This window comes from Clupea harengus, chromosome 8 (assembly GCF_900700415.2).
Source record: "Clupea harengus chromosome 8, Ch_v2.0.2, whole genome shotgun sequence".
Taxonomy (NCBI): domain Eukaryota; kingdom Metazoa; phylum Chordata; class Actinopteri; order Clupeiformes; family Clupeidae; genus Clupea; species Clupea harengus.
In genome coordinates, this window is record NC_045159.1 from 27,407,072 (window position 1) to 27,422,109 (window position 15,038).

The following is a 15,038-nucleotide window of genomic DNA, read 5'->3' on the forward strand; positions in this document are numbered from 1 at the left end:
AAAAGCATTTAAAATGCCTTTGCTCATAATTGGAAATGTGTTCATATATCGTTTGCTGGGAGGGTGTGCTCTATGGTAAGGGCATGTCCTTCAAAGTCAGCACCTTACAGATTGAGTCAGGGGAGGAAATACTATCAAATAACCAGAGCCAGCTGGCAGGGAATATAAAATAGTCTATATTGCCAAAGAAAAGCATCTCCAAAAATGTAAAACACCAACACTGGGATTTCCTGATGAATGAAATTAAATGTAACTACAATCTACACACACACTCACATCGAGGTTCTTTAAGCGAAGACAGCTCATTTCAAGGTTACATTTAAAAGCTATAGGTTGGATATGTTCCTTATAGAGTAGACATCATATTATTTTAATCAAAGCTAATTTAGACAGACAGAAATACAGACAGACAGACAGTCATATAGATAGATAGATAGATAGATAGCTTTGTAATATTTGCCATTTCTGTACATCATTCGCTACATTTGTACATCATGCCTCAAAACATTTAAGAAAGCATGTTGTCAAACTTGTGGCCCAAACGTGATCGCCTATCAATACATTCATGTGATAAATGAAGAGTGTAAGCTCATAGACAGTGGCAGTAATGCTAGGCTACGCATTCTTAAACCAAAGTCGGATCACATCACTATTGGACATTTAGCTATTAGGCTATTAACACCCAACTTTAAGATTTTCCTTTGCCCGGTTAGGTAATGTTCAAAAAGTTATTATAATGTACACTACCTGCCGCAGTCCTAGTCTCCTTGATGGGCTGATGATGCCATGTGTGTTGCAGGGTGATTGGTGAGGTGGTCTACTGACCGCGCCCTCAGCTCGGTCCTCTAAATCGCTGTCAGTTAAACGGGGGAGTGGCAAGGAAACTGGCTCCCGCTCCACGACTCAGACTCGCTGTATCTTTTCATGCACCGAAGCAGGTGGAACGGGCTTGACTCACCGCTGCCGCCTCGGTGGAAGGGCAGAGGACAAGCGCAGCATTTCATTTCCCTGGACTACAGAGAAATAATTAAATACACCGTTTCTGACCCAGCTTCGGATTACTGTAAACCACTGTCGGGGAGCTGAAGTCGGGATCATTGACCGCGGTAAGTGTTAGCCCCAGTTACAATTTGTGACACCAGACTAAGAGATTTCATTTCAGTAGGGTTACTGCAAGAGATGGTGGACCAAAACTGTTAGACTAGTCCGTGCCGTGTTTTTTTTTACCAGGAGGCAAACCACTTGGCTCTCAATCGCTTTCGTGTTTTAGCTAACCTCCTGGAGATACTCGTGTTTCACAAAGACGTATCCTTGTCATTTAAAATAATTACGTTAAAAAGCACTGTTTCACGCGCACTGTAAACGTCTTGGATATAGCTTATTTAACAAGCTGCATAGCCTATTTAACTGTTAGCCGTTTTGGTTTAGTTGCTGAATATGCTGGATCTGCTGGATCTAGATTCATTTCAACATATTTAAATTAATATGTAGAAAGTGGACACGAAGGGCAGATTTGCGGAAGTCGGGGTGCTGCAGGCTATCCAGTTGTTGTTTACTAACATATTGCCCCAAGTTTACAAATAACCAACTGCTTTGATGGACCAGTGCACGCACACATCCACATGGCCAACGAAAGATTTGGGTGAAAATATTTTAGAACCTTCATTTTGTGTAGCTTACCATGTACTCACAGGTTAGTTGTTGACAACAATAAAGACCCACATATCATCACTGGAAACAGAATAAAGACCTGGACCTCTTCATTGTAAAATTTCTGCCAGTTAAACCTATTTGCATGGCCTGGTGATAGAGAGAACAACATTTTTTAAAGACACGTTGTGTAACTGCATAGTGTACATTGCAACTTAGTCAAAAGGCTGGAAGCCACACGAAACTACTAACTATACTTAAATACTTTAATTCTGAGCATTTCAGCATATCTCTGTCTCATCCTCCCTCCCTCCCTCCCTCCCTCCTATCCGCTCTCGCTTCATTGTCTGCTTTGCAGTTGCTTGTGTTGAACCCATAATTAACTGTGTTATGCTTTGAAATATGGCAGATGATTGTCAAGTGGGGTTGACAGTATGATCATACTGAATCGATGTTCACTACTGGCTGCAGTGAGAAACGATAGTTCACATGCTCAAGAGAAAGCTCAGGTATTGTTGTAATAAGGGGAGCTTATAAAAAGGTACATGAGTGCATCTGGGAGGCCTGTTTACCTTATCTCCTGAGCCCTGGAGTTGACATCGATGCACCAGTTTCACAACACGTGGCGGCATCTGTGAGCCCTACCATTTGCATTCATTTTGTGGCTACTTCAACACTTCTTATTTTTTAAGCACCTAATCTTAATGATTTTGCCATGTGCTGTTTGTTCACCATCAACGTGTACTTATCGTCAAGTGATCATCTGAAGTTCTTAGTGTTTATACAGCAATATGGCCCTTGTGAGAGATTAGTCTGCTTGAGTGTGCTCAAAGAGGGAATATCACAATTGTGGATCCTGGATGATTATACAGTCTGATCGTAAACAACAGTGTTTGTCTATATTGACATGCAGAGACCCAATTTTAAACAATTTTGCTGTATTCTGCATTGAGCCACTGGAGCAGGGGAGGATCACTGAATGCCATATGGTCTGAAGAGAATCATCCGTATCTAGCACGCCTTAGGATCACAGTGCCTGCATGACCCACAGATACTGATACATTCTTAAAATCATAAATCATCCCCAGCACTGGGCAACATACTGTATATATGATGTGGTCATATTAGTTCAAGTGTTTTTTTTTTGTGTGTCACATACAACGAATGTAGTTAAATATTATGGAATAGAGTTATGAACTGTAAGGGTTATGTACCATTAGAATGTATTTTTCCTAATCTTTGCAGCCTTACTCGGTGCAATCTCTATTTCTATTCTGTTGCAACCTGTACTACATGACAGAGAACCACCACTCATGTCTTAGTAGCTGATATATATCAGGCTCCGGGAGAAGTGCATTAAAGATATCTTGAATTTATTGTTTGATCAATGAAAAACGACCTTAATAGAAAAACTCCCCGTGCCTTGTTGTCTAACATGACTGCACTAGTGAGACAGTCCAGTACCCACGAGTAAGCGGCTGTATCTTCGAGCTGAAAGTGGAATGCTCTTTAGCAGGTTTAGCAGCGGTCTACATGATCGAATTCAGTCTTACATTTACCAAATTACAGACTAGGTTTATGTGAGCAAGCCACCTCTCAGAGTGTGGGTGCATTATCAGGAGAAACCTTTTCCTTTGACTGGTCTGACTCAGGTAGAAGCTCTATAGCTATTATCAAGGTCAGTCTGGTAGCGATGGCTGCTGGGCAAATATGATTTGTTTACTGTTCACATGATTGTGAATGAATGGCCAGGGCAGTCATGAACGATAATGGACCGTAGTGTTTGTGTGTGTGTGTGTGTTTGCAGGTCTGTGCTCTTGGCATTTTTATTTTGTATGTAGACCTGCAACATTTATGAGCATTTTAAATGGGACTTTATAAAAAAGAGAACCAAATGCCTTCAGCGTGTACGCACATAGATTATTCATCCCCCTGACTACTCTCTGGTCCTCAAAGCACTCCAATCAACTCTGTTCACGTGTCCTTCCTGTCAATAAAATGGACATTTTAAAGGTTTTTTTTCTCATTCTTTAGTTGTCAGCCATCTATGGACCTCCTGTACAGTACCACAGTAAGGGGGCACTTTGAGAATGGGAATGATCTTTGTCATACTCCTCCTTTGCTGTCATAGGTAGAACCCAATACTATCCTTCAAAGAGATAAGAGCCCATGTATGCTGATCATCCGTCCCTGCGATATAGCACATCAGGGGAGGAGAAATCTGCTGATTTGTCCTTTCTTTTCGGATAGACACCTGGGTTTTTATTGTTTTGTTCTGCAGAGATAGGGAAAGAGAGAGTGAAAGAGAGGGAGAGGCTAAAAGCAGATCAAGTGGCTGCTATGTGAAGCACAGTGTCACTGAATGATTCTTTGTTCTTTGTCCTTCTCATTTGTCCTTTAATGTCATAGAACAGGCTGACAGAGAGCTGAGTTATGGATATAGCAGATGCAACTTTTTATTTCTTTTTTGTACCGAATGCTTTAGACATTTTATAGCTGACCAAACCAAAGCTCTGTCAGTTTTTGTCACATAGGAGAAAAGGTTTTTTCGGAGCACTCCTTTTTTAATAATACATTTCAGGTTGTTGACATGAGTCATTCTATAAGGCATTACGACATATATTTGTGACCCTTTTGTTTGCCCGTAGGAACACATAGGAACTGCCTACATTCTTGCTGTCTATGCCCCGGCCTTTTGCATTTTTCAGCACCACCATCCAGCGGACAGCTCCATGATCTGGAGTCTGGTCTCCCTGCGTGAGCCTTTCCTTTCAGCGCTGTCTTTTTGTGGACAGCTCATTGATTCTGCAGCAAGTGTTTGCATGCAGCTCCCTGTCTCAGCGGTGCCCAGGGGGAGCAGGCCTCTGCACAAGCTGCTTTGGCCAAGGCTTCAGTGGGTTGCGAGCTGTGAGTTGATGTTACACTCTTTGTCTCTTCGAGCCAGCCAGAGGGGTTTGCCTTTGTTTCTGCAGTTCCTTGGTGCAGCAAGTGGCCATCAAGACAACAAAAAGGGGGGAGGGGGGAGGGGGGGGGGGGGGGGGTTCGGACAGTAGGCTTGTATTCCCTATAACCTCGGACCAGAGCGAGCGTCCTTTGTGTCCCCAGGACTCCATACCGGTGACACTGCTGTTTTGTTCCGTGAGAAATGAGAACCATGCTTAAACTAAGTGTCTTGAGTTGTTGCTGAGACTGATTCTTTTTTGGTACTTACTGTATGTGCACACAGACAGACAGCCACATACACACACACACACATACACATACATACACACACACACATACACACACACATACACACACACATGCACACACACAGGTTTGAATTGTGTATTGCTCCCTTTGCCTGTCTCACTAGCACCACCAAGGTCGCTGACACACACACACACACACACACACACACACACACACACACACACACACACACACACAGAAATGTACTCACACACACATACACAGACTAAGACACGCAGACCCTCACAAACACACACACCCACACCCACACACTGATATACGCATTGTGTCTCAGGGCAATTTTAAGCCTGGAGACTAGGGTCGTCTTTTAATCGAGTCTGACACGTGACTCAGCCTCATGCCAGCCTGCGAATAAGGTGGTGGGGGGGATTGTTTCTCCGGATGATGATGAGTCTGAAAAAAGGTCAGTGTTGAGATCTTCGTGTCTCTTTCTACCTTCAGGGAACAGTCCCTTATTTTTTTTACTTTGGCTCTGTTGAACTTTACTTGCTGAACTAAATGAATTGTTAACCGCCTTGGGTAGCTAGCACACATTTTAAAGACAAGCCACATTTGTAGCAGAATGTGGCTGGTTCATGTTTAGTCCCCTATTACTGAGAAATACATGGAAATATAAATTGGAAGGTGTTTTGCAACATAATAGCCATGTGTTCAAGCAACAGGAGTCAATAACATCTATGAATAGGCCAATTATAATGGCATTAGTGATATTTTTGGACCAGTCATTAGTGAAATGTAGTGTGAATCAACATGGCTGAAATTAGAGACATGTTAAATGGGTGAAGCATTACTGTCTTGAAATAGTCTTGCACAGGTAGATAATTGCCAGGCGTTGATGCCAGATGCCTCAGGTGAAGGATTAAGGAAAGTGAGTTCTCTCTCAACATGTGAATTGGCAAACACCTCTCTTCTTCTTTTTTTATAATTTCTTATTTTCAGAGCATTTAACTACAGTACTTTGCTGAGCAGATGGCTTCATCCAGGGCAACTTTACATAGCTTTCCATAGTTTTGCATATTGCATACAGTATCTCTGTGATATTGCCAACCATTCCCTGCGAAACACGACAGCCTCCCCTTAATACTTTGCCACTTTGAGCTGATGTGAAGTACATTCTAACACTCAGTCTGTAGGCCTAGACAGAGACATAAAAAAAGACAAATCTGATTCTCTTTTTTTTCCCCAGAAGGTGTCTGGCAGATCAGTGAGGAGCTCAAATTAAAACACATCATTTCTAAATGAACTACATTAGATGAAATACTTGATTCCAGTTCCTCTGGGGGCGGAAGTGTTTTTCTGTCTCAGTTCCCCGGTGCCTGGGGCGGGTAACCTTACACTGCAGCAGGGAGAGCTACTGCTGATATTGCTCCTGCCTGACCTCTGAGACACGGCACAGGGGAGGGGGGATTAGTCAAGGGAGGCAGAGAGGTAAAGCTAGGGCCACACAGGCCTTGGCTAAAGTGCTACTGCCAAGGCAGACAGATTACAGGCAAAGAAAAAAACACACACGCGCACACACGCGCGCGCACACACAGACACACACACACACACACACACACACACACACACACACACACACACAGACACACACAGACACACACAGACACACACAGACACACACACACACACACACACACACACACACACACACACACACACACACAGACACACACACCCAATCAAAAGGGTTTTGGAATTCCTCTCCAGTAGTGGGCTGCTGTGCCACCCTTTCTATGCTGCCGTGTGTGGAAGAAACACTGCAGAAGCCATTTTAAAGCACGCGTTAGACCAGACATCAGGGGTCATATGCTGACAGCATCAACCTGATTTATGAATATTCATATTCAGCTGCAGCAAGAGTAGCCCATTAACCCGCTAGCATGCTTGTCTCATGGGTAGGCCTGGTCACAGAGGGTGTTCAGATGAACTGCTCTGACGCTCAAATGCAAACCATCACTCCTAAAAGCCATTTTCCTTAAGAGTTGGAACAAAGACCCTCCCCCCCATCGGCGTGTGCACAAGGCAGTGGGCAGATTTACGTCAGTGTGATGGGCCCGTGATTGCCGCGGCGAACGGCGGTGTAAATCTTGAGATGTTTAGCAGCTGTCTCTGTGTCCATCCGTCACCGGCTGCCGGCTGCCGCGCTGGCGACGGACCCGTCACACCCCGGCGCGCAGACAGAGAGGGAGTGCCCGGTGTGCCGGGGCCGCTGTTATCAACGCGCCAACAGAGTCATTTATTTTCATTCCCGCCCCGCCACAGCGCTCTCCACTCAGCCAGAGACACAGGCCCAAATGGGAAATGTTCCGAGTTGCTTTGGTTGCTTTTTTATATAAGGAATGCTGCGTGGACACAGTGCGTAGAGCAGACTGCGATTTCCATACCTGCATACATTGCATTAGTCGGAAGCTTGTTCAGCCCTTTAAAAAAAAAATATATATATATATATATCATGATGACATATTGTATGTAACCGTTATACGTATATACAGTACCTAGCCTAATTCATTCATTTTCTTTGCCTATGTAACATTGATTTTGCTTAGATTCTGTAGAAAATGTTCTTTGTGTAAGAATGATTAGTGGTGATGGCAGTACCATGTAGTGCCAATTTAAAACTATCCACAACATGAATAGAAGTCAATGAATGACTCTGTTGTGTATCAACGACTTCAACTGTAAAGAATGGCCCTGTGTCTCAAGTGACTAAGAATCCTGGGCTCTCTCCATTTGTACATCTTGTGTACCTTTGTTGTTTCTGGGAGCGCCTGGGCCCCTGCTGTTTCCTCTGAACCATTATCTTTCCAAGCCCCACTGTTGTCCAAGGTCTGTGTTGTCTCCTGATCTGTTATGGACTGCTGAACTCCGTGTGTTTGAATCCTGAATTCAGATGAGAGTGAGACGAGACGCGATGAATTACATCCTGTACGCCGTGCAACCCGTCTCCTCCTAAAGTTGGCGTTTGGACGGGCATGTCGCAGTGCTTTGTGGGACGTGTGATTCTGATGCCACATGGAGGTCACAGCTATAGCAGGGTTCTTTCATGCCAGCTGTGATGCCAGGCCCGGGGCAGGTTCCAGGAACTGCAGCTCAAAGCTCATGTGAGGGCACAGTGCACAGACTGTCCTGTCCTGTCATCCTTCACAATAGAGGGGAGAGGGAGAGGCGGTACGTGTGCGCTTTGGTTTACAGACAGACGCTTAAAACTGATTTTCTCAGAGCTCGTCCCCATGACACACGCAGGAAAGAAATACAGACATGAAACAGGTAGTCATGTGGAATTTGGACCTGTGCAAAATAAAAGGGAATTATTCATTGTCAGCTGAAAGCATTGGGGGGCCCTGAATTTAATAGATGCGCACGCGGGCTCTTGCGCGCAACAAAGAAGGGCATCGCGTAAAAGCGATTTTGATTACTAGCGCACATTCATTTGGTCATTTTATAACATGCGTACAGATCCAGGTGCCTTCGAGGGGTGGACCAACGCCTCATTTGGGTGTGTCTGGTCAAAAAAGGTTTCTTGGGCGTCTCTTAGAAATTGTTGGTTTTCAACATCATGCAGGTGCATCTACTGTAATCTAATCTCTTCACACTTTGACAGCATAACATTGACCACTCAGTTATTAAATGTACTGATCATTTAACTCAACAAAATATGTGTAGGCCATGCAACTATGCTCTACACTGCACAGACGGAATACATTCTAATCCAGAGTGAATGAACAGAGTGAATACAATAATCCAGTAGCCACAGTCCATAAATTGGGGCCAAAAAGTGAGACAGAAAAGTAATAATGTTTGTATTTTACAGCACAGTACTCAGTTGAGACCACTAATCAACACGCTGTTCTCTCATTTACTGTTCTAAAATAGCCAAACATCAAAAGCAATGAAGATAGGCCTAAAGTAAGAAAGAGCATAATTTCTCTCTCTACAAATGGGATAATTCTATAAAATATTAGTTTTGTTTTCACTGCTCATTAAATATGTTTTGTTGCTAACACAGCCTACTGAAATATTTAACATATAGTTTACATTTCACAGCGGGTCTGTCCGAGTTCATTAATGTTGCTTTAATTAAAAGCTCCAACCACGTAATACTTTTTTGCACATTTAGAATGCAACCTAACTATTCCAGATAGATGAGCTGAGAGATGATACATTTCCTTCACTGTCATTCATTTTTCACCGTCAAACACCTCCTCTCTCTGTCCTATTGACTGCTTGGTAACCTGGTTTGCGTAGAATTTGGAGGCACAAAAAGAGAATTACAAGGTGGTAATGTAGGCTCAATCAAGGTAGGTGCAGAAACAGCTCCTCTTCGGAAGTGTCCTAATATTCTTCGATGACCCTGGTGCTGGTCTGCTATGTTGTGCCGCTGTTGTCACAGGCTCTTGTGCAGGCTTTCATTGCTTCGGCTGAAGGAGTCTTTTTTTAGATCCTCCATGTGTTCTCAATTTTATTTACTGGGATTTGTGTTTTGCCTCAGATGCCAGAACTCAAGCAATTATCACTCTAAACTAGGCAGAAAAAAATTAAAAACTAGGCTGTGAAATCACATGAAAAGAGAAGAGCAATGCTGATGTGCATGGAAAACTATTCTTCATTAATGTAATGCAATCAAATCTTCATGATTTCTTCACAGCGATGGCCTAAAGGTTAGCGATGCAGTCTGGGGTCCTAGAGGGGGGAGTGAATGAACAGCCCTTTCCCCTCCCTCCACATCCATGGCTGAAGTGCCCTTGAGCAAGGCACCTAACCCCCAACTGCTCCCGGGCGCTGCGGCTGAAGTGGCCCACTGCTCCGAGAGTGTGTGTGTGTGTGTGTGTGTGTGTGTGTGTGTGTGTGTGCTCACTACTCTAAGTGTGTGTGTGTGTGTGTGTGTGTGTGTGTGCTCACTACTCCAAGTGTGTGTGCTAATTGCTCACTGCTCCTAGTGTGTGTGTGTGTGTGTGTGTGTGCACGTGTGTGTGTTCACTGCCAATGGATGGGTTAAGTGCAGAGTCCTAATTTCCCCCAGGGATTTAATAAAGTATCTAAAATTAAAATTAAAAAATAATAAAATGACATCAGATGAAACTCATGAAAACCCAGGAGAAGCATGTGCTCCGATGGACTTTCTCTTTTTTTTCCTGCACACACTCACATGCACACAACAAACACACATAGAAACTCAGACATTCACACACACACACACACACACACACACACAGCAAAGGTGTTTTTCCGCCCCCTCTCCTGCTGCAGAGATCCATGGTTGATCTTGCAGAGGCACATCTTCCTCCTCCCTTCTTCTTCCTCCCTCCAAGCGCTAATGTGCACAGAGGATCGTATTTTCAGCACTGCATAATCCTTTTAAATGGTCAGGTGCAGATTACAGGCACTGAAGCAAGAATGACGTTGCCAACACCCAGTTAGCAGTATGTGATTTTTTTTTAGCAGAATAAACTCAGATGTCGTCGCATCTTTTTTTTTTGCAGGTCTAAACGACATGGGGTCTTGTGTTTGTCAGTCAGAGCACAGGCTATTTTCTCTCTGTACACATTGCCTCTCGTCCCCCTTGGCTGCCCAAATCGGGGTGTTTTGAAGTTCAGCTATAAACATGCAAATGTATACTCAGCTTTTAATAATGTAGGTCAAGTCTGTGTTTCTCTGTGGTGGAGCAAAGTGAGACCTGCTGTTTGAGCTAGATCTTTAGAAAATAAACATGATGCACAATAACAGTGTGATACCGCGTATTGTTTTTCAAATGAAACCACACACGTGGAAAAGGGCGATGTTTGATTTTTTTTTAAATCAAGTTCTGATATTAGTCCACACAAACAAACGACCATTGGAGCCCATCAAAACAATAGCAGTATTCTCTTCAAATGACTTTAAGGCACGTGAAACTCAGCAACACATTTGAACAAAGAGGAGATCATCCCTTTTTTGGCTTAGAAGTAGGCCCAATTTTACTGCGATGGCATCGGCGGGGGAACAAAATGAAAGTCCGATTAGGGAGGGATGCTTAAGTGAGAGAGAGCTAAGCAGAAAAATATTGCCGGAAAAAGGGGAAGAGAGAGAAAGAGAGAGAAAAAGACGTGTTCGCAGGCTACGCGAGCAGCGACTGCGGGAGAGTGTGTGCGCAGTCAGTGGTGCTGAAAAGGGGACGGTTAGGAGCACATACGTAATTAAACAGATTCATGGGGGCCTGCAGTGTTGCCCATGGGCACCTGCACTCCCAGTTGCTCCTCCGTGCGTTGTTCATGCTTTAGCTGCGGACAGATGCACTCATTCATGTTTTTTCAACACTGCTGGTCAGAGGACACGGCGATAGTCGCGGCCGAGGAAGGCTCTAAGGGCTCGAGTCGAGACGCTACCATTTGGCAGCAGGTGAACGCCGAGGGCTGCTTATTGCTCGCCTTTTTCCGCGTCAAACGTATGATTTGGCTCGTTGTTTATGGATGAGCAGTGAAAAGGCAGTGGTTGCGGTGACATAAGAATAGCACTGTTAAATCTGACGTCGTTGAGTCATCTGGGAGCCCATCTGCAAGTGTTCCCAAAATGTGCTCATTATCTAGAAGACCTGGATTCCCTTTACTGTGTGTAAGATGCAGGAAGGAGGCCTCTTTCATGGCTTATGGAATGAGTCATCGTGTCTTTACAATTTTTGTGATTTAAATAGGATTGTTCAATAGGTCTTTGTGTGGGCAGATTCGATATTGTACCATATAGTGAAATATTACATATAGTACTGCCGTTATATATAAGGTCATTTTTAATTAAGCTGTCCGTTATATTCTGTAGTCTTTGTGTCTTTTATTTGGCAGGTTTTATTTGAAACTCAAACCACCCAATCATTTAAATGACTTGCATTTGAATTTTACATGGAGATGAAATGGCCGCATCTCCACACACTACACATATATTTGACATATGATAATAAGTTGATAACATTTGGAGTGTTGAAGTGGATTCAATTTGACAATTTGTAAAAAAAAAAAAAAGGAAGGACATTTCTGACTGCCCGATATGTGTATGTATGTGTGTGCCTGCATCTGTGTCTGAATGTGTATCTGTATATGTGTATGTGTGTGTGTGCCTGCATCTGTGTCTGAATGTGTATCTGTATATGTGTATGTGTGTGTGTGCCTGCATCTGTGTCTGAATGTGTATCTGTATATGTGTATGTGTGTGTGTGCCTGCATCTGTGTCTGAATGTGTATCTGTATATGTGTATGTGTGTGTGTGCCTGCATCTGTGTCTGAATGTGTATCTGTATATGTGTATGTGTGTGTGTGCCTGCATCTGTGTCTGAATGTGTATCTGTATATGTGTATGTGTGTGTGTGCCTGCATCTGTGTCTGAATGTGTATCTGTATATGTGTATGTATGTGTGTGCCTGCATCTGTGTCTGAATGTGTATCTGTATATGTGTATGTGTGTGTGTGTCTGCATCTGTGTCTGAATGTGTATCTGTATATGTGTATGTGTGTGTGTGTGTGTGCCTGCATCTGTGTCTGAATGTGTATCTGTATATGTGTATGTGTGTGTGTGCCTGCATCTGTGTCTGAATGTGTATCTGTATTTCTTTACACATGTTCTGTGGAGACCTGTATCCATGGTGACAGCTGGCCACATACAATTGATTGGCTGTTAAAAGCCGAAAAGGTGGCACTGTGACAACCTTGAGACCCTGTCAAGCTGTCGCATCCATCTCTGGTGCTTTAATTAAAGCAAGAGTTTGTTTCATTATCATTTCTTCCAAACGTGGATGTGGGTTTCTTCTGTAGAGCCAACCGGCGTGACAGAATCGGTCTTTTATTTGGAGTAAAAAATGAGCTATGATGTCTGCTCCCTAGACTTTAATGGCTGTCCACTGGTGTAACAAATTATGTGTCCTTTCTGTACAAAAAGGTGGATATGAAAAAGGAAAAAGGATAGGCGATAAAGACACTCAATACTGGGTTAGATTCGGCGCAGACTAGCTTGACAGATGGAAGATGTGGTTGGGAGGAACCGGTGGTACAATACATAAGGAGAGAAAAGAAGAGAGAAGACGATCAACCATCCAAAGTGAAGTCTACATGGTCCCCGCGTAACCATTAGAGACAACACTGTTGCCAGAGGATGTTGTTTTTTGATACTCTATTGGGCCTCTGAGGCTTTGGGGACTGGACAGCACCATGAATTAAAACTCTTGTGTTTGTCTCGCCCACAGCCATAGCCCTCCGTAAAGATGTCTTGTGGGATTCTTTCAATTTCAGAACTGATAGATGTTGACAGTGGGGATAGGATCATTTCACTCTATCCCTTAGATCTTCTTGTATAGAAAGCTTTCAGGGTTTTTATTTAGAACAGAATATGGAAACAAATGCAATATTGTAACACAATTACTTGTTTTGCTTTGTTAAAAAAACTATTTGAATGTACATAGGTGCACCATGTACCACATTTCTGGCCCACATAGATACATTTACATTTAGTCATTTAGCAGACGCTTTTATCCAAAGCGACTTACATATGTGCGACTTACAATGTATACACATTTTACATTTACACTGATGGCACACTGCACATCAGGAGCAATTAGGGGTTCAGTGTCTTGCTCAAGGACGCTTCGACAGGGAATCGAACTAGCAACCTTCTGATTACTAAACGACTTCTCTACCTCCTGTACCACTGTAGATATTCATTTTGGCTGACAGCAATACCACAATAAAAGTGTTGTTGTACGGGAAGACACAAAAGTCAATCTGCAAGACTTTTGATGCAGAAGCCACTGCCACTTCGGTTTTTCCTGTTCAAAGTTGAAAAAGTGAAAGCTATAAAGGCAGGTACATCTAAATTGGAGGCATGCCAGTCTGAAACTACATCCTGTTATTTGTGTCTCCTGGGGATGAATCATGTTTCACCTGTATTCTAGCAGAAATGGGACTTGAGTGTTATTTTCCTAATGTATTGTGTGGGGGACATGGGCCACTATGCACGAATTATGACACTGTGGTGGTCTACCACACGCTTCCACAGCCTTCTTCCGTTACTGACCTATAATATACCAACCAGTAAATAAAAAGCTGGTTACCTGATATGGGTTGCTGCATTTGACAATGGCATCATTAATCAAGTCATCAATTAATAAGTAATCAGAAGCACTTTGGCTTATTAAATAATGAATAATGGCGTCTCGTTCAGATTTCAGATTTCAGATTTTATGGCTATTACAGCACCTCAGATACCTGTAGGGCTCGAAGTTAGAGTCCACGATTCTGATGCAAGGTTGTTTATATTTTAGTTCAACAGCTAATCAAATTACACCCCTCCCTTTCCCACTCCTGAAACAACGTATTGATCGGCTGGATATGGTAATGGCACGGTCCAAGCCATTATGTTTTTTTTCTATTAACAGAGCCAGGACTGTGCACGCACACCGTACATAGTGTTTTTTTTTTCACTCTCTGAACAGCTAGAGTTTAGTGAGGAGGAATTTGCCGAATTTGACAGAAAGGGTACTGAATTACAATTGTGGATTCTACTGAGGCGTAGAGTCATACCAGTCATATTTGTCCCATCTTGAAGTAATAGCCGTACTGCATGTAGAAAAAATGACAGATCACATGAAGTATCGGTTGGCACCTGAGGGCTTTGCCTGACCTGGACTTCTCTTGTACTACACATCTTCAGCGTCAGCAGCAGGAGCAGTACCAGTCTGTCTTGGTTCTCAGTGGCGCATTGTAGCCACAGGAAATGAAGCTTATCTATCTACTAAATGGCTTAACCTGTCACGACGAAACCCGTGTCTGCTGTCAGAGACTCGTACACTTCCTTTCTCTTCGGTGCTCTCCCACGCACACGGAGCCAGACCCGATCAACAACCATGAAAGGAGAAACACCTACAGCGCCGCAAAGTCATACGTCCATCAGCACACAAAGCCTGGTGGGCACGTGCACTCCCTCATAATCACTGCACTCATTTCACCTGTGACATGGTTCAACCTCTTTGTGTGCTTCCAAACTAGATCAAAATGTAAGTCCAATAGCTAGCGTTAGCCTTCATTTTATGGTCCTTTACACACATTTCACGGATCCATCTTGAACCAATAGAATGTTGTGTCACGTGGCTTTAGATGGCAAACCTCATCACACTGGAGGAC

The 15,038-nt window shown here is 43.3% G+C and overlaps 1 protein-coding gene across 1 annotated transcript in view; it reads left to right on the forward strand.

The window, feature by feature from the left end:
- The first annotated feature begins 755 nt into the window (after window positions 1-755).
- The window catches only part of nrxn2a (neurexin 2a), a 203,501-nt gene continuing 189,218 nt past the window's right edge, over window positions 756-15,038 (forward strand). The window contains exon 1 of the mRNA XM_042708599.1: window positions 756-1,106. The gene's annotated coding sequence lies outside the window, so the exon portion shown is untranslated. The remainder of the gene's footprint in view (window positions 1,107-15,038) is intronic.